The sequence below is a fragment of the Parambassis ranga genome, chromosome 2 (genome assembly GCF_900634625.1).
Source record: "Parambassis ranga chromosome 2, fParRan2.1, whole genome shotgun sequence".
In the NCBI taxonomy this organism is placed as follows: domain Eukaryota; kingdom Metazoa; phylum Chordata; class Actinopteri; family Ambassidae; genus Parambassis; species Parambassis ranga.
Genome location: NC_041023.1, coordinates 1,325,882 through 1,333,325, shown reverse-complemented (window position 1 = coordinate 1,333,325; position 7,444 = coordinate 1,325,882).

Genomic DNA, 7,444 nt, shown 5'->3' with positions numbered 1-7,444 from the left:
TCAGCTCCTGCAGAACCTGCAGAACCTGCTTGAAATCCTTGAAAATGCTCTCTGTCTTAATAGTTCGCATTTCAGAAAATGAAATAGAACCACTAAAATGAGTCCAAGAGCCTGAAGTGAACCCGCTCTGTGGGCCTTTGTGTGGCTGAAGCCTCCACCGAAAACACCGCCCTGAGTGTACCCGAGTGGATGCTGCTGTTTTAATAAGCGTTGGCGAATACAAAGTATAAACTACAGATCAAACAAGGACTAAATCCCCAAAAACGTCCTTCAAGGTCTGTTGAAAGGAGCTGCAGCAGCTGCACTCTCCAGTTAGCAACGTCATGAAATTCACCAAATGTTAATTAAAGGTAGTACTTTAGGCCTTCTGCTGCCTCACATACAACAACATCTAGTCCACACGCATCTTTTTGTCAGGTCTCCACTTTCAGTTTCAGTTAGATTTCTTATTTTGAAACGTTCGAGCCACCCCTTCTATTTTTAATGTTGTTTAAGGAATCCAAGTCCTGCCGTACACAGTTATTTCCAGCAATCATTACAACTATCAGTGACTATGTAGACAGTGGCAGTAAGCAGCCAGTGGAGCTGCCCCTCTAATCCACATCTGACAACCAGGAGGACCAGCAGCACCATAAAACCATTTGTTAGGTCTGATGCCTGAAGCAGGAACATGCTGGACAACAAAAACTGTAAGTCACCATGTAATGCAGCGTTGCTGCTAGGTGCTGGAAGTCCGAGAAATCTGGTCCTTGAACATACTTTAAAGTGAGTTTGACTTTGGAACAGGTGTAAGAACCCGGTCCCCTTTATAGGGCCTCTCATCTACACCTGTCGTCTGTTCCAGCAGCTGCAACTGATTCAATCAGTGTTGATCCTAACTGGACGGACTGGCTTCACACGAGTGGCTGACTGGAGTTACACTGTGTTGCCTTTATTTCATTTTTCTACAGTGAGAGACAGGAAGTAGAACTGACCTAAAAGAGAAGAAGAAGATCTCCCCCTGCTCCTGTGAGCTCATTAAACAGTTAAACACACACAGCGGTGGATGTTTCACGTCTGTGTGTTTATCGGCTAATAAAAAGCACAAATTCAAAGCATGTGACGCTTGTTAATAAACTGCCTTTAACACAACACACACACACACACACACACACACACCTCATGCTAGCATGTTAGCATCCGCTTTCTGTCTGTGCAGGTTTATCTGTACATCCCTTTAATAAGACGCATTAGACGAGTCCCTGCGTCACCGTGAGGAGCTGCTGTGGTTCACAGTCGTCGTCGTGACACTAATAACGAGATGTTTCTGGAGAAGCGGTGACTAATGCTGCTGAACGGTTAGCATCCTGTGGTGGCAGGAAAGTCTGTGGTCGCGTGGCTACAAACCAGCAGCGCTAGGCTAAAAATAGCACAGATAGCAGTGCTCACTTGTCACACCTCAACCTAACACTGTGGACATTTTAGTTCACTTAGCACTGTTAGCTTCTTGCTAGCATGCTGAAAGGTCAGTGTATGTGACACAGGATCATCATGTTTCCACAGAGGCTGACAGTAGCGTTAGCATGTGCACAGGCAGCTCTCACTTTTTCCAGTTAGCACGTCTCCTTCTGATTTAATCCAGTCGACATTAAGCAGCTGCTGAAGTTTGTTTAAGCTACAACGTCTGACTCACACCGAGTCCAGAGCTGCTTCGATCCCTGTGATGGTTGAATAACTGTAGCTCGGTGTGTGTGTGTGTGTGTGTGTGTGTGTCCATTCTTCTTGCTGGGAAGTGAGCAGGTAAAATAAAAGCTTTGGCCCGGGTCGGGTTCTTTCCACTGTGCAAACCGTCAGGGGGGGGGGGGTTTCGGAGGTCCGCCAAGGTGGGAAGTTTCATCTGTGAGTCACATGTTTGTCGACGGCGCGCTCGGTAACGATGCTGCGCTGCCAAGGAAAGAGTGAGGCTGAGGAGAGGACACACATCAGAGATAAACACCTGTGTCTCTCTGTGTTGTCCCTCGGTGTTGTGTCTCTGTGTTGTGTCTCTCGGTGTTGCCCTCTGTTGTGTCTCTCTGTGTTGTGTCTGTGTTGTCCCTCAGTGTTGTGTCTCTGTGTTGTGTCCCTCTGTGTTGTCCCTCTGTTGTGTCTCTCTGTGTTGTCCCTTGGTGTTGTCCCTCTGTGTGTTGTCCCTCGGTGTTGTCCCTCTGTTGTGTCTCTCTGTGTTGTCCCTCTGTGTTGTCCCTCTGTTGTGTCTCTCTGTGTTGTCTCTCTGTGTTGTCCCTCTGTTGTCCCTCTGTTGTCCCTCTGTGTTGTCCCTCTGTGTTGTCCCTCTGTTGTCCCTCTGTGTTGTCCCTCTGTTGTCCCTCTGTTGTCCCTCTGTGTTGTCCCTCTGTGTTGTCCCTCTGTTGTCCCTCTGTGTTGTCCCTCGGTGTTGTCCCTCTGTTGTGTCTCTCTGTGTTGTCCCTCTGTGTTGTCCCTCTGTTGTCCCTCTGTTGTCCCTCTGTGTTGTCCCTCTGTTGTCCCTCTGTGTTGTCCCTCTGTGTTGTCCCTCTGTTGTCCCTCTGTGTTGTCCCTCTGTTGTCCCTCTGTGTTGTCCCTCTGTTGTCCCTCTGTGTTGTCCCTCTGTTGTCCCTCTGTTGTCCCTCTGTGTTGTCCCTCTGTTGTCCCTCTGTGTTGTCCCTCTCTGTTGTCCCTCTGTGTTGTGTCTCTGTGTTCCTCTCGTCTCTTCCAGAGGACCTTTGGCAGCGTCAGGTTTCCAGCAGCTCGTTACGGGAATGTGAAAATATTTCATCATTTATTTTGTGGTTGGAGCACGATGACGGTTTTTCCCATTTTTCATCGAGTTTGTAGAAACTTTCTTTCAAACCTTAAAGTAAATATGACACCGTCCTCCCAGCAGAGGAGCCGCCGCTCGGTGTCCTGCAGAGACGAAGACGTTGGGTTCAGATGATGAAGCTGCACGTGGAAGAGAAAAACAACAAGGCAGATTTTATTTTGAAAGGGTGACTGAGTTCATGGGAAGCTGCCGTCTCATCACTGAGAGAGTGTGTGTGTGAGAATCCCCCACCCGTCAAACACACACATGCAGTTTACACAGTTACACACCGCAGCTCGTGTGTGTGTGTGTGTGTGTGTGTGTGTGTGTGTGGAGAAGTGGTGATGTTAATCAACCCCAGATGAGTGAAGAGGCCAGACGAGCCGAGTCACTCGAGTGTGTGTGTGTGTGTGTGTGTGTGTGTGTGTGTGTGTGTAGTAATAACAGTCTGGACTGGTGCAGCTCGTCCCAGGAGCCGACCCCCACCCCCACCTAAAACACACACACACACACACACACACACACTGAATTCACCACCTGAGAATGTCAGCGGCAGCTTCGCGTGCGAACGCAGAACGATGAGTGTTCCTCAAAGGAGGAGGAGGAGGAAGGTGTGTACGAGGGTGTACCTAACATTTGAAGTGATGATGCCCCCTAGTGGCAGAAAGGATTGTGGATCGTGGGCGTGTTTTGTGATGATGGCGAGACGCTAGCTAGCTAGTGCTCAGCGACCTGCTTCCTGTGGAGGGTCCTTTTGTTGGAAGTGTTGACGGCGAGGTTACCATGACGACGACATGTTTCTGGACCCTCTTCCTGGAGACATCCTGTGTTTTGTTGACAGAGGTTTGTTTAAACTCTGTGTGTGAGTTACTGAGTCATCTGGTTATCATGACCAGAACTAGCAGAAACGTCGGATGCCTCATTTCCCTCCAACACAAACAAACCCCCCCAGCTGTCCGTCACCATGGTAACGTGTAGGCGCAGCCTGAGTGGACCTGAAGCGGATGTGTTTCTGTCCTGTCCTCATTCATTTCATCGCTGCTTTCATTTTTCCACATGTGAGTCATGCAGCCTCAACCTTTTGAGGGTTTTTTGGACGCAGACAGAAACATTTCCCAGCATGCTCGGTTAGTCACATGGCAGGAGGATGATGGACATAAGAGTCCAAAAACAAAGCCTCACTAACCAGGCTGGTGCCGAGGTTTGTTTGTTCAGTCGACCTCTGTTTATCTCCCTGAATCACAGCGCTGCCAGGAAGCTGCACACGTGAGCATCTCCTGCTGCCAGCGAGCTAACAGGAGATGCCCACGGCCACAGAGCTAAGAACTGACTCACGTTCAGAGCCAGCCTCATGTGGCCATAGGAGGAACTGCAGGTTGTGGCTTTGTTTCTGCATGTTTGGGTCAGATTCAGCAGACGAACCTCCTCCTGTGAGACACGCTGGCTGAGATAAGTTCTGCATGGATGCTTCGGACATGGTGCTGCAAAGATATTAGCTTCTAGTAGCTTTATTTCATTCTAACGATGGCTTTTATTTGATTTTTTTGATGCTAGCTGTAGGCTGACAGCTGCTAACTAGCTGCTAAGTGACATCTTTTTTCTTTCATTTTGTCTCTTCTACATGATGAGGAGGGTGAAATATTACAGCCGACAGTCTGTTTCAACATTTTGGTGCGTTGTTGGTGTTGAATAAGGAAAAAAATATTGTCTAACCTCGTTAGCATGTTTGCTAACAGCCGCCGTTCTGATGATTATCTGCACTTTAGCCCAGATAAGTAAGTAAGTGTCTTCATGTTTGTTTCCTTTAATCGTGTTGTGGTCGAAGTCCTCGCTCTCTCATGCCCGTGCTGATCATGCTGAGGCTCCATATGAACCTCAGTAATGGTTTTTGTAGGCGTACAGTAAATTCTGCTTGAACAATAGAGACGTCAGCTGGCTTTCATGAGCCCTGCGGCCTGTTCTCAATCGTCCCTCCAGCACTGATGGTTTCTGGACATCTTTAATGAAACGTTGCAGTTTGTTCAGCTGAATTCTTCCTGTTGCTGAAACCTCAGATGTCGTTTGTGGACAGAGTTCATTTGACTCCACTTCCTGCTGATGCTGTGGAAATAACAGCCAGGATTTTTAGTTTTTTTTCAGTGAGAGCGACAACAATTTGTTTTGTTTATGAGGCTTGGGGTTAAAGCTGCAGATTTATTATTTTGGCCACACGGGGGCAGCAGAAACAAGATGTGAGTGCACAACATCAACAGCTTTAAATTATTCATTAGTCCGACCCATCATGGCTGCCGTCTGAGGAGGAGGAGGAGGAGGAGTGTTATTTATTTATTTTGCCTCTGATTTGTGATCTCTCTGCACGTTTGCTGCTGACAGGACGGCAGAAAAATGCTCCCACTTCAAACAGCCCCGAGGCCGCGGGGCGGACGGCTGCGTGGGCCGCGACTCATTTCTCTTCTGAGCAGCGCTGACGTCATTTAGAGCCAACATTTAGTAACAAAAACAAACTTTTGGTGGATATTCTTTTTAGAGGCTTCACTTGTTGTTGTACACTTGGCTGACATCCTGACACCACATCTACAACTCTCAGGACCAGGTGGAGACGACACCATGGACTCATGTCACCTGCATCCCTCCCTCAGAAGCCACAAGACAGCACACCAACCTCAGGACACCAGGGACAACGATCTGGCCTTCTTGGACTGCACAGTCCACACTGAGGAGGACAGAGAGGACAGATGGATTGAAAGAGGAGTCATGGAAGGTGGTCCAGATGCTTCTGCATGAAGAGGACCTGGATGAGTCTTCATCAGCAACAGAGTGATGAGGAGCAGAGAGGAAGGAACGCCCTGACAGCTCGGGGCTGACACCATTAGAATGTCCTCTGATCTGGATCAGACGAGCAGCCGCATGCAGCTCACACATCATCCACAGACTAATGACTGACACGCTGTCCGCCCCACCACAAGAGGCGCTGCAACCAGCCGTGATGCTCCGCTGTGAGGGCAGGCCGCAGACAAAGGAGCTGGGTTAGGACAGAGTCTGTCTGTCTGTCTCTCTGTCTGTCTGTCTCTCTGTCTGTCTGTCTCTCTGCCTGTCTGTCTCTCTGTCTGTCTCTCTGCCTGTCTCTCTGCCTGTCTGTCTCTCTGTCTGTCTGTCTCTCTGCCTGTGTCTGTCTGTCTGCCTGTCTGTCTGTCTCTCTGTCTGTCTCTCTGCCTGTGTCTGTCTGTCTGCCTGTCTGTCTGTCTCTCTGCCTGTGTCTGTCTGTCTGCCTGTCTGTCTGTCTCTCTGCCTGTGCCTGTCTGTCTGTCTGTCTCTCTGCCTGTGTCTGTCTGTCTGTCTGCCTGTCTGTCTGTCTGTCTCTCTGCCTGTGCCTGTCTGTCTGTCTGTCTGTCTGTCTCTCTGCCTGTGTCTGTCTGTCTGCCTGTCTGTCTGTCTCTCTGTCTCTCTGTCTGTCTCTCTGCCTGTGTCTGTCTGTCTGCCTGTCTGTCTGTCTCTCTGTCTCTCTGTCTCTCTGTCTGTCTCTCTGCCTGTGCCTGTCTGTCTGTCTGTCTGCCTGCCTGTGTCTGAATCGTCTGTTACAGGAAGTCAGATGTGAGTGTGTTACCACGGTAACCAGCCAAACTAAACCTAACCAAGTGATTTTACCGCCTAGTCATCCTACAGCTCAGCGTCTTTTATATAAAAAAAAAACACATATTTACTGTTATGGGTCAAACAGGAAGTGTGTGGCGTCATGTGTCTGCTCAGAGGACACAGAGCTGCTCTCATTAAAGAAAAATGGCGTCATTGTTTTAGCTCCAGCTCAGTATGAAGGTCAAAGATGGCCGCTGGAGGTTTTTTTTTTTTTTTTTTAGGCTCATATCCTGATTCATTGATGAGCAGCGTTTACGTTGAAAGATGCTGCTAACATGAGGATCGATGCTCGGACAGACCGGCTGTTGTGCTGCTCACGGCTCTAAAAGTGACATTTAAAGAGGCTGTGAGGAAAAGCTGCTCAGCACACACATGATTATTTACCGTGGGAAAAAAGAAGCTGCAGTGAAACACATGCAAATTCCTCCAGAAGAAGCAGCAAATTGTTTGGGTATGAAAATGATGTTTATGCTGTGGGGAAGCGTTAGCTCGAATGCTAACCTCACAAATCCAGGCAAGGGTTCAAGAATCAGTGGAGACTGTATTGATTTGGTGAACAGAAAGACACACACACACACACACACACACACACACACACACACACACACACACACACACAGTTTTAACCCTTCACTTCCACCGTTTCATACAAACTCGCCAACATCTGCCACTAATTTACCGGATCAGACTATTAACCGGAGCCTGCCGTGTCTCCTCCGGGCTGCTCTCACCGCTAACCGGGGCCCGATGACCGCGCCGCAGGTCCGAGTCCTTCCAGGCCCGTCCCCGCGGTGGAAAATAACATGGCTGCAGCAGGCCTGTAATTTCCAGTGGCTGCGACCTTTAATCATATCTTGATCTACATCCTTTATCCTCCTGTCTGTCGGTGGCCCGGCGCTAATTTGAGACCTGGAATGTCTGAAAGTTCTGACCGGATTGTTTCATATTTTGGAAACGTGTCAAAGCAGGCGCTGTCGGCCATCTTGAAAAGAAGTCACCAGCTAGGAGATGAGGAGT